The sequence below is a fragment of the Pygocentrus nattereri genome, chromosome 18, assembly GCF_015220715.1.
Source record: "Pygocentrus nattereri isolate fPygNat1 chromosome 18, fPygNat1.pri, whole genome shotgun sequence".
NCBI lineage: Eukaryota > Metazoa > Chordata > Actinopteri > Characiformes > Serrasalmidae > Pygocentrus > Pygocentrus nattereri.
The window spans coordinates 17,103,055-17,116,108 of record NC_051228.1 but is presented as its reverse complement, the minus strand read 5'-3'; the positions used below and the strand labels follow the sequence as shown (position 1 = coordinate 17,116,108).

General features: G+C 42.0%; 1 protein-coding gene across 3 annotated transcripts in view; it reads left to right on the top strand.

The window, feature by feature from the left end:
* Positions 1–200: 200 nt before the first annotated feature.
* adrb3b (adrenoceptor beta 3b) overlaps positions 201–13,054 on the top strand; it is a 32,947-nt gene continuing 20,093 nt past the window's right edge. For 2 of the 3 annotated variants that reach the window (XM_017718885.2, XM_017718883.2), the window contains exon 1: positions 6,679–6,788. The gene's annotated coding sequence lies outside the window, so the exon portion shown is untranslated. Of the gene's footprint in view, positions 274–6,678; positions 6,789–13,054 lie in introns of those variants that run through there. The other variant, XM_017718884.2, reaches the window with a different exon arrangement.

Here is a 13,054-nt window from a genome sequence, read left to right as displayed (position 1 = left end):
TTTACCAAAGAGCTGTTTTTTAAGAGCATAGAACAGAACGTACGGTTTCAGCTGGAGATTTGGTGAGCGTGACAAGAGGCGGAGCCTGAGCAGAGCTGGTGATCAATAGCAGTCATTGTGGTAGATGAGCAATGCAAAATAAAGCTTTAGATGAAAGCCCTGATAATAATCTACACTCTCTTTTACATGCACATATTTAACCCCAACACAACGTTCAGACATACGACTCTCATTCAGGTTTATTTGAGCGTTTCAGTTGTCTGGCCAGTCAAGGTGAGTAGAAATTTATTCATTTTATTTATATAGAACTTTTAATGCCGGTGGCAGTTCAAAGTGCTTTACAGACAGGTGATAAAACATAGTTATACAAGAAATCATTAGTATTTATTTAGAATCAGAAGAAAATGAAAAAATTAGAAGATAGACACAGTGTTTTAATTAAATGCTAAATTAAAGACTTCCTGTATTTTACAGAGGGTATCTCTAGAAGGCCACTATCTGTAGTTTTTTTTTTACAACAGGAATGATATGAGCTCTCTGTTTTGTTAGGATTTTTGTACAAAAAAAAAACATTTTTGTGTGTGTAAAGTTGTGTGTAAAGTTGTGTGTAAAGGGATGTATAGTTTTCTTAGGTAGTCCAGTAAGAAGAGCATTACAGTAGTCAAGTCTGCTTGTAACAAATGCATGAACAAGTTTTTCTGTGTTTCTCTGAGAGAGCACTGGCCAAACTTAAGCAATATTTCTCAAATGATAAAAAGCTATTTTAGTGACCATGTTTACATGTGGGGTAAAACAGAGCTCATAGTCTAAGATCTAACCCAGATTTGTACTTCAAGTTTGGTATATGAAGCTAAAGAACCAAGTTTCTCATAAATAATTTTTCTGAAATGTATGTTTTTGTACCAACAATCAATATTTAAGTTTTTTCATGAAATATCTGACACACAGCTGGTTAGTCGGTCTACAGAGTCTTGATCTTCAGAAGGAATAGAAACGTATAGTTGGGTGTCATCAGCATAGCTGTGAAAATGTATACTATGCTTTGTAATGACATCACCTAGAGGTAGCAACAGTAGGAACAGGGACAAGATCACATGTGGACGAACATAGTTTGTCTAAAATAGTGTGAGCTCCTGATAGTTGATAACAGAGAAAGATGTCATTGCTGATGTAGCTAGCTTAACAGGAACATTAAAGGAGCTTGTTTGAGTCTGCTGAGCTACAGCCTGTCATATCAGGTCTATTTTAATTTGAAAATGAATTGTGAACTCTTCACAGACTTTAGAAGATAAATCATCATGAGCCGCACTAGCAGACAAGTTAGCGTCAATTAGTCACGTTTGAAAATTGTTAGGAAATAAACTCTGTAGTTAAACTGTCTGTTGTGTTAGCAGAGCCACACTATCCTGCTTAATATGGTAATCTTTCAAGGCTGATGATAACTACCTATTGGAATTTCCATTCCACCTTAAATAGTGCAGCAGTCACACACTACTGCATGAACATGCATCTGAATCTACAACCCCCTTTCCAAAAAAGTTGGGACTCTGTGATAAATGTAAATAAAAACAAAATACAATGATGTGCAAATCATTTAAACCCTATATTTCATTGAAAATGCTTCAAAGACAAAATATCAAATGTTGAAACTGAAAATGTTGAAACTGAAAATTTTTATTGTTTTTTGAAAAATGTGTGCGCATTTTGAATTTGATGCCAATAACACCTTCTAAAAAGTTGGGATGGGGGCACTAAGAAGTTGTGTAATGCTTAAAAACACCTGGTGGTTAATTGCCAACAGGTTAGTAAGATGATTGATTATAAAATGAGCATCTCAGAGAGGCTGAGTCTTTCAGAAGATGAGGAGGGGTTCACCACTCTGTGAAAGACTGCACGATCTAATAGTGCAACAATTCAAGAATAACTTTGAATTGTTTCTCACCAAAAAATAGCAAAGAACCTTTTCATCATCTACGGTACATATACCATTAATAGATTCAGAGAATCTGGAGAAATTTCTGTATGCAAGAGACAGTATTTGCTGGCTGTGATCTTTGGGCCCTCAGGCACTGCATTAAAGTGTACATGACTCTGTAGTGGAAATCACTGCATGTGCTCAGAAAAACATCACTGTCTGTGAAAACAGTTTGTCAATGTATCCATAAGTGCAAGTTAAAACTTTTAAACACAAAGACAAAAAACATACACTCAACGGCCACTTTATTAGGTACTATTTATTAGGTTCAATTACTTGTTAACACAAATAGCTAATCTGCCAGTCACATGGCCGCAGCTCAGTGCAATTAGGCATGTAGAGGTGGTCAAGACAACTTGCTGAAGTGCAGACCAAGCATCAGAATGGGGAAGAAAGGGGATTTAAGTGACTTTGAACGTGGTGTGGTTGTTGGTGCCAGACGGGCTGGTCTGAGTATTTCAGAACCTGCTGATCTACTGGGATTTTCACACACAACCATCTCTAGGGTTTACCGAGAATGGTCAGAAAAAGAGAAAATATCCAGTGAGCGGCAGTTGTGTGGACAAAAATGTGAGAGGTCAGAGGAGAATGGGCAGACTGGTTCGAAATGATAGAAAGGTAACAGTAACTCAAATAACCAACCAAAATGTCAGGAATGTTTCAAACACCTCGTTGAAAGTATGCCACAAAGAATTAAGGCAGTTTTGAAAGCAAAAGGGGGTCCAACCCTTTACTAGGAAGGTGTACCAAATAAAGTGGCTGGTGAGTGTATATAAACAGGTTCCAGAAATGCTGCCACCTTCTCTGGGCCTGGGCTCATTTAAAATGGACTGAGGGTAATTGGAAAAGTGTTCTTTGGTCCAAAAAATCAACATTTTGAATTTCTTTTTGGAAATCATGGACGCTGTGTCCTCTGTGCTGGAAACCACTCAGCTTGTTATCAGTGCACAGTTCAAATGTCAGTATTCATGATGGTATAGGGGTGCATTAGTGCACATGTGGGTCACTGGCACATCTGTGACGATACCATTAATGCTGAACAATACATACTTGTTTTGGCAACATATGCTGCCATCGAAACATCTTTTTCAGGGAAAGCCTTGCTTATTTCAGCAAGACAATGTCAAAGCACATTCTGCATATATTACAACACCATGGCTCTGTAATAAAAGAGTCCAGGAGCTAAGCTGGCTTGCCTGCAGTCTGGACCTGTCACCACCGAAAACATCTGGCACATTATAAAATAAAAATATGACAAAGGAGACCTCAAACTGTTGAGCAGCTGAAATCCTATATCAAACAACAATGGGAAAATATTTCACTTTCAAAAATACAGCAGTCGGTCTCCTCAGTTTCCAAATGCTTACAGAGTGTTGTTAAAATAAGAGGTGATGAAACACAGTGGTAAACATGCACCTGTCCCAACTTTTTTGGAATGCGTTGTTGTTATCAAAATGGGCATCAATTTTTCAAAAAACAAAACAATTTCTCAGTTTTGTCAAGCTTCTGACGAACTCCCTTAAAGACTCCATCTCCCAGCATACCTTGGGCAATCATGTGACTTTTCAACCACAACCGGAATCCAGCTCAGACTCCATTTGACTTCTGACTCTCATTCACACTCCTATCAGCTCACAATCTCCGGAATTCTAATCATGTTCACCTGTATTTTATGTCATATGACCTTTTAGCTTTAGGATATAAGCCCAGGCTTAGTTTAAGTATTTTATTCCTGTGATCCTATTGAGTGTTTTGTTATGATTGCCTCCTCATGTTGTTTGACCTTTGTCTGGATTACCTCTCTCATGCCTTTTTGCATTTTCCCTTTTTTACCGTCGCCTGTGTGTTTGGATCTGTGTTTCAACTCTTGGACTGGTCTTTGGTTTTTGCCCAACCCCTTGTTTGAGATTAAATCTCTCTTTTTATGATCTGCTTGCATCTGAATTCTGTTGCCGTGTCACATTTTCAACATTTGATTTGTTGTCATTATACTATTTTAAATGAAATACAGAGTTTCAATGATCTACACATCATTGTACATTGTTTTTATTTACATTTTATTTATTTTATTTACACAGTATCCCGACTTATTTGGAAATGGAGTTGTAAGTTTTTATTTAAGGTTGAACGGGAAATGAATGAATGAGATGCCAATTTCAGCTTCATCTAATCTTTCTCCACTGTACAAGTTACAGTCTGTGAATTAGGGCCTTAGTGGTTGATGCTTGTACATAGTACCAAAAAAGTTATATTTTTACAAGCTTGGCATAGTAACCACAGCAGAACCTTTATTTATACTATATAAAACCCTTTTCAAACACGTGCTACATAGCAGGGATTCTCAACCTTTTTTCACCCCAAGGGCCACAGAGTGTCCCACAGGAAAACTAAAATCAGCTTTTTAAAATACTCTTAATATATTCTTAAATTCTGAAAAATTCACAAATTGGAAGCGATTGGGAATGACAGCAACTGAGGCACAAAGTGGTAGGCCATGTAAAATGACAGTGTGACGGGGAGCGAGGAGGCGGACGCATACGCTGAGATAAGCGACTTTTATTAAGGGCAAATCCAGAATCAGGGTCATAACGGTCCAATGTCATATAGCCGACACGGATAGAATGGGGTTCAGACATGACACAAACCAGAACAGAACTAACAGCAAACAGAGTCCAACTAAGCAAACATCAAAACAGAGCAAGGACATGAAACAGAGACCAATACAAAGACCGGCAAACACAGGGCTTAAATAACAGGGAAAACGAGGGACAGGTGCAAACAATCATGGGAGGAGTTACAAAACCAAAACACGAACACATGGACAGGACTGGGAGGGGCCAATCGTGACACAAAGCAGCATAGTGTGCAGAGGTCACCAACATTCTGCAGAGTCAATCAGTACAGACCTCCAAATTTAATGTGGCCAGTGCACAAAGCAGGCCTGCACAGAGTCCTGACTTCAGCCCAATAGAACACATTTGTTTGTCCCTTGCTAACACACTAACCACAAGGTAATTTGTTGATCCCGTGCTAACACACTAACCACAAGGCAATTTGTTGATCCCGTGCTAACACACTAACCACAAGGTAACTTGTTGATCCCGTGCTAACACACTAACCACAAGGTAACTTGTTGATCCCGTGCTAACACACTAACCACAAGGTAATTTGTTGATCCCGTGCTAACACACTAACCACAAGGCAATTTGTTAGCCCCAGGCTAATGCAGTAACCACAAGGCAATTTGTTAGCCCCAGGCTAATGCAGTAACCACAAGGTAATTTGTTAGCCCCAGGCTAATGCAGTAACCACAAGGTAATTTGTTAGCCCCAGGCTAATGCAGTAACCACAAGGTAATTTGTTAGCCCCAGGCTAATGCAGTAACCACAATTTAATTCATCGAAACGCTTACCTTAGTTTCTGTTCCTGCTGGTGTGTTTACCTGATGGGTTGATATCACTGTATAAAGGACTCTAATGGTTTAAGAGGTGAGATGATTCCAGGTGAAACTTGGAAACTTGTGGTCTCTAATGGTAACTTTTTAGCCAATTCCCATTTAGAAAGCAAAAACATCAGATTTTATTCATAATGGTTCTTATGTTTTTTTTCTTTTCCAGCAGGACAGCCCTGAGCTAACACTCATTCTCAACATGAATGAGGGAGAACATTCTAGAACAGTGTGAATGGAGAACATTCTAGACCAGTATGAATGGGGAGAACATCCTAAAACAGTGAGAATAGGGAGAACATTTGTGAACAGTGTAAATAAAGAAAACGAAAAGTATGAATGGATGGGAAACCTTCTAGAGCAGTGTCAATAGGGAGAACATTCTTGATCAATGTGAATGAAGAGAGCACATTCACACCAACAGTGTGATTGGTGGAGAGTATTCTAAAACAACTTGAATGGGGTGAGAACAATCTATAAGAGGGAGAAGATTGTACCACAGTTTGAATGTGATGAGAACATTCCTGAACAATGTGAATAAAGGAGAACACTAGAACAGTGTGCACAGGGAGAACATTCTAGAACAGTGAGAATGTGCAGAAGGTGTTTGTTGGTATTTTTTGGTGTTTATTTGTGTTTATATGTTGCTGGCATTTGTGTTCATTGGTGTTTGTTGATATTGGTGTTTATTTGTGTTTGTATGTTGTATACATTTGTGTTCATTTGTGTTTGCTGTTGTTTGTTGATGTTTCTTTGTGCATGTGTGTTATTTTTGTTTGTGTTCATTGGTGTTTGTTGGTATTTATTGGTGTTTATTTGTGTTTGTACATTATTGGTGTCTGTTTTAATTGGTGTTTGTTGGTATTGTTAATGTTTGTTGGTGTTTAAGTTTGCTGGTGTTCAGTTGTATTTCTTGCTATTTGTTTGTTTGTGTTCCGTGGTGTTTGTTGGTATTTATTGTTGTTTATTTGTGTTTGTATCATTAGTGTTCATTGGAGTTTGTGTTTGTTGTGTTGTGTTTGTGATGGTTTGTGTCTGTGGTGTACTCTGCCCTTTACTTTTTCAGTTGAACAGTTTGCCATTAACCGCCTTTCTCACTTTGTGAACTTCAGCTCATGTCACTCACTGCACTGCACTGCACTGAACTTCTGTTCTGACTGAGAAACCACAGGATGCAGAAATGTGAAATAAGAACACCTCGTACACACCACAGTCATGGTGACACAACACATAACACTGCCTGGGAGTCACTCTTCATGCTCTTCTGCAGGGTAACCTTGACAGATAAGGTTTGAAACTCATTATCTCAGTCATCTGTTTTCTCAACACAATATCACAGTGAAGACCGGGCGCTAATGAGTGGCGGTGAGTCTGTTTTCACTGTAAGGGTTAATACTAACATGCCAATTTCTAAAGTGCAGTGATAGCATTAGGCTAATGTTCTCTAGAGTTCTCCAGTGCAATGAAGGTTTCAGCGCTGATGAATGTCTTGTGACGTTGATTTTTGTAACGGTTGTTTATCAGTGAAAGTAAAAAGTAGTAGTTACTGTCAAAGAGACTCATTATACAACTGTTCAGAGTTCAAATGCAAATGCCCAGGCAAATCTGCAGTACAGAAAGACAGAGCTAAAAATAAAAGAAATTTGATTATTATTTTTACAGTTTTTTGTGAAGATGATATAGCATTTTAGAACAGTTTGGAAGAACACTCTAGAATAGTGTAACCAGGGAGAAGATTTTTGAACAGTGTAAATGGGGAACATTAAAAAAAATGTTTGGTGAAGGAGGCAAAGGGAGAACATTTTAGAACAATTTGAAAGGGGTGAGAACAGTCTTGAACAGTGTGAATGGGATCAGAGAACAGTGTAAATAAGAGAGAATACTTTAGAACAATAATGAGGAGACAATAATAATGAGGAGACATTATAGAATAGTTTGAATGGGAGAACATTCTTATACAATGTGAATGCAAGAAAAACATTTGAGAAGGGCATGAATGGGAACAGTCTAGTACAATGTAAATAGGGAGAACATTCTTAAACAGTGTGAATGGAGGAGACAATTCTTGATCAATGTGAATGGAAGGGAAACATTCTAGAATAGCATGAATGGGAACAATCTAGAATGGTGTAATCATCATCATCATCATCATCATCATCATCATCATCATCATCATTGTTAACCACTTAATCCGGATAGGGTCGCGGTAGCAGTTGGGAGAGCAGAGAATCCCAGATGACCCTGTCCCCCGCAACTTCCTCCAGCTCATTCCCAGGGACCCCAAGCCGCTCCCAGGCCAACTTGGAGATGTAATCCCCCCAGCAGGTCCTAGGATGACCCTGGGGTCTTATCCTAGCACGTAGGCCGTGCTCCCACCAGGAGGCTTCCAGGGGGCATCCGTATCAGATGCCCGAACCACCTCAGCTGGTTCCTCTCAATGCAGAGGAGTAGTGGCTCTACTCCGAGCTCCTCCTGGATGGCCGAGCTCCTCACCCTATCGAATAGATTGTAGCCCGCCACCCTGATCTCCATCTTTCTTTCGTTCATTACCCACAGCTCATGACCATAGGTGAGGGTTGGGATGTAGACCCACTGGTAAACAGAGAGCTTTGCCTTATAGCTCAGCTCCCTCATCACCACTACAGTCTGGTACAGTGACCACATTACTGCTGCCGCCAATCTCACAATCCCTCTTCCCATCACTTGTGAACAAGACTCTGAGATACTTAAACTCCTCCACCTGGGGCAAGTCCTTTCCCCTTACCTGGAGTAGGCGTGCCATCCTTTTCTGGGCTAAGACCATGGACTCCGATTTGGAGGTGCTGATCCGCATACCAACCGCTTCACACTCAGCTGCAAACCTCTCCAGCGAGCGCTGGAGGCATCCATGTGATTCAGCCAAAAGAACAACATCGTCTGCAAATAGCAGAGACGCAATGCTCCGGCCTCCACACATAATGTCTTCCTGACCTCAGCTATGCCTTGACACCCTGTCCATGAATATCACAAACAGGAGTGGAGTCAGGGCACAACCCTGCTGGAGCCCAAGACTAACACTGAAAGGGTCCAACTTAATGCTGAGTATACGAACACAGCTCTCACTCTGGGAGTACAGAGATCAAATGGCCTGGAGTAGTAGCCCATACTCCCAGAGGACCTCCCACAAGATATCTTGGGGAACACAGTCGTAAGCCTTCTCGTGCCCCTTCAACAATCCACAAGAGGGTGAAAAGCTGGTCCATTGTTCCATGGCCGGGACGGAATCCGCATTGTTCCTCCTTAATCTGAGGTTCAACTATCGGTCAGAGTCTCCTTTCCAGCACCTTGGCATAGACTTTCCCAGGGAGGCTGAGCAGTGTGAAATGAGGGAGGCATGTTGGTATGAGGGAGGAGTTCTTCAAAGTGCTCCTTCCACTGACCGACAATATCCTGATTTGAAGTCAGAGTTTCTCCACCCTTGCCGAATACAGCTTGGGCGCAGCCACCGCGATGACTCCTGAGTCACCGGAAAGTTGTCCAGAACTTCCTTGAAGCCGACCAAAAGTCCTTTTCCATGGCTTTGTCAAACTCCTCACATGCCCTGGATTTTGCTTCTGCCACCGTTGCAGCTGCCACCTTTTCGCCTGTCGGTACCTATCTGCTGAGTCACGAGTCCTCGGGCCATCCAGTCCCTAAAGGCCTCTTTCTTCAGCTTGACGGCCTCCCTCACCACTGGTGTCCACCAGGGGGTTCTTGGGTTACCACTCCGACAGGTCCCCACAAGCTTTTGGCCACATCTACTCATGAGTATCCCTACTCCTGCCCGGTGCCTCTCACTCTGTGCAACCCCTGAGTAGGGGAGAGACTAACCCCTATCCAGGAGTGTGGTTCCAGGGCCGACACTGTGGGTGGAGGTGAGCCCAACTATATCTAGTTGCTACCTCTCAACCTCCCATACAAGCTACGGCTTCTTGCCCCAGTGAGGTTACATTCAACGTACCAAGAACCAGTTTCTGCCACAAGGGCCTAGGCTGCCAAAGGCCCCCTGCAATCTCCCACTGCCTTGCAGCACTGCACCGCTCCCCCATGCTGGACCTTGCAGGTGGTGGGCCCACATGGTCGCCCCACATAGCTTCTTCGGGCTGAGCCCGGCCGGGTTATGTGGGCTGCCTGGCCACCTGGGGGACACTACCCCCAGGCCTGGCTCCAGGGGTAGGTCCCGGTGACCCTCTCCCGGGTAGGGTACACAGTTTTCTGTGCCAATTTTTCATGGTGGGTTTTTGAATCGTGTTATTCTGAGTCTTCACTTCAGACCTGTTTGCCCTGGTGCTACCAGGAGCATATTGTTCCCGATGACTTTGAAGATCCCTAGACCACACAAGCCCTTCCGCCACAACAAGGCCCCGATCCACAGGGTAATCAGAGAGAACATTTTTGAACAGTGAATCTGAGATGCTGTAGAAGAATGATGAGGGAAACATTCTAGAACATTCTTCAACTACGTGAATGTGGAGAACATTCTTTAACAATGTGCATAAAGGGAAAACATTCTAGAACAGTGTGGATGGAGAACATTCTATGAGGAAGAAAACTCTAGAACAATAATGAGAAGAACATTCTAAAACACTATAATGGGAGAATGAACACCGATGAGCCTTGGGCACCAAAAATCTTCTATATTATATACACTCATTGACTATATACATGATTTATACCATATATACATTGTATGATATATATGATATACATAGTCATTGACTTTATATATGATGTATATAATATACACCCTTCGACCATGTACACTGCTCAAAAAAATAAAGGGAACACTCAAATAACACATCCTAGATCTGAATGAATGAAATATTCTCATTGAATACTTTGTTCTATACAAAGTTGAATGTGCTGACAACAAAATCACACAGAAATCATCAATGGAAATCAAATTTATTAACCAGTAGAGGCCTGGATTTGGAGTCACACACAAAATTAAAGTGGAAGAACACACTTCAGGCTGATCCAACTTTGATGTAATGTCCTTAAAACAAGTCAAAATGAGGCTCAGTATTGTGTGTGGCCTCCACATGCCTGTATGACCTCCCTACAACGCCTGGGCATACTCCCGATGAGGTGGTGGATGGTCTCCTGAGGGATCTCCTCCCAGACCTGGACTAAAGCATCCGTCAACTCCTGGACAGTCTGTGGTGCAACGTGGTGTTGGTGGATGGAGTGAGACATGATGTCCCAGATGTGCTCAATCAGATTCAGGTCTGGGGACACATGAGGCCACATGAGGTCTAGCATTGTCCTGCATTAGGAGGAACCCAGGGCCAACCGCACCAGCATATGGTCTCACAAGGGGTCTGAGGATCTCATCTCATACCTAATGGCAGTCAGTACCTCTGGCGAGCACATGAAGGCCCTCCAAAGAAATGCCACCCCACACCATTACTGACCCACTGCCAAACCGGTCATGCTGAAGGATGTTGCAGGCAGCAGACCGCTCTCCACGGCGTCTCCAGACTCTTTCACGTCTGTCACATGTGCTCAGTATGAACCTGCTTTCATCTGTGAAGAGCACAGGGCGCCAGTGGCGAATTTGCCAATCCTGGTGTTTTCTGGCAAATGCCAAGTGTCCTACACGGTGTTGGGCTGTGAGCACAACCCCCATCTGTGGACGTCGGGCCCTCATACTATCCTCATGGAGTCGGTTTCTAACCTTTTGTGCAGACACATGCACATTTGTGGCCTGCTGGAGGTCATTTTGCCTGTCTCCTGGTAGCGCCTCCAGCCTCTGGACACTACACTGACAGACACAGCAAACCTTCTTGCCACAGCTCACATTGATGTGCCATCCTGGATGAGCTGCACTACCTGAGCCACTTGTGTGGGTTGTAGAGTCCGTCTCATGCTACCACGAGTGTGAAAGCACCACCAGCACTCAGAAGTGACCAAAACATCAGCCAGAAAGCATCGGTACTGAGAAGTGGTCTGTGGTCCCCACCTGCAGAACCACTCCTTTATTGAGTGTGTCTTGCTAATTGCCAATAATTTCCACCTGTTGTCTATTCCATTTGCACAACAGCTGTGAAATTGATTGTCAGTCAGTGTTGCTTCCTAAGTGGACAGTTTGATTTCACAGAAGTTTGATTTACTTGGAGTTATATTGTGTTGTTTAAGTGTTCCCTTTATTTTTTTGAGCAGTGTATATATATATATATATATATATATATATATATATATATATATATATATATATATATATATATGACAAACACTCATTTAGCTGAAACATACAGACACTTGTTGGACGTCGGTGATGAAAATCATAAACTGTACTCTGTGGAGATCATGTGAATGCAATTTCACGTGGGCTCCACAGAGTGAACACACAATGGTTCACACTCTGGTGTCTCCTCATACAGCGACCGAGTGTGTGTAAAAGGCAAAGTTTGTGTGTGTCTGTGTGTGTGTGTTGGGGGGGGCTAATCTTTTTTGTCATGCTATTTAATAGTTTTGATATATTCACTATTATTTTAAATAAGGAAAGTAGTTAAACTGGTAGATCAGGGGTCTTTAATTAAAATTCAATAAGGTCCAGCTACAGAAAATATCCTCAAGCAAAGGTGTGGAACATCATAATGTCTAACTTGCATCATGATTCAGTGCCATATACTATTTACTAAAGTAGCCTAGTAGTTATATCAATATCTGATGCAGTCAACAACTGAATGTCAAATCACATAAAGTACAATTCAGTCGTATTTCAACAACATATATTGTCAGTTTTCTCTTTTTAGAGCACACCATGTGAAGTAACTTCCCTCTGGCTGACTTTCTTCTTGGACTTCTCCGTCACTCACTCGAGTCTCATAATGCACAGATCTGATTGACTGAGTAGTGCCATGTGTGACATTTACAAAATATGTGATTGGTCTGTGAGAAGCTACGCTGATCAAAATAGGAGAAGCCTGTCGAAATTAAATAATTCTCTATAGTTTATAGATTGTAGGTCCAGGTCCGCAGGTCTGGGTCTGCAGTCCGCCTATTAGTGACCTCTGTGGTAGACTATATAAAGAGGAGTGAGAGAGAGAGAGAGAGAGAGAGAGAGAGAGAGAGAGAGAGAGAGAGAGCAACAGAAACAGAGAAAGTCAGATTGAGAGAGAGAGAGAGAGAGAGAGAGAGAGAGAGAGAGAAACAGAAACAGAGAAAGTCAGATTGAGAGAGAGAGAGAGAGAGAGAGAGAGAGAGAGCAACAGAAACAGAGAGTCAGATTGAGAGAGAGAGCAACAGAAACAGAGTCAGACTGAGAGAGAGAGAGCAACAGAAACAGAGAGTCAGATTGAGAGAGAGAGCAACAGAAACAGAGAGTCAGATTGAGAGAGAGAGCAACAGAAACAGAGAGTCAGATTGAGAGAGAGAGAGAGCAACAGAAACAGAGTCAGATTGAGAGAGAGAGAGAGAGAGAGAGAGAGAGAGCAACAGAAACAGAGAAAGCCAGGTTGAGAGAGAGAGAGCAACAGAAACAGAGTCAGATTGAGAGAGAGAGAGAGCAACAGAAACAGAGTCAGATTGAGAGAGAGAGAGAGAGAGAGCAACAGAAACAGAGAAAGTCAGATTGAGAGAGAGAGAGAGCAACAGAAACAGAGTCAGAT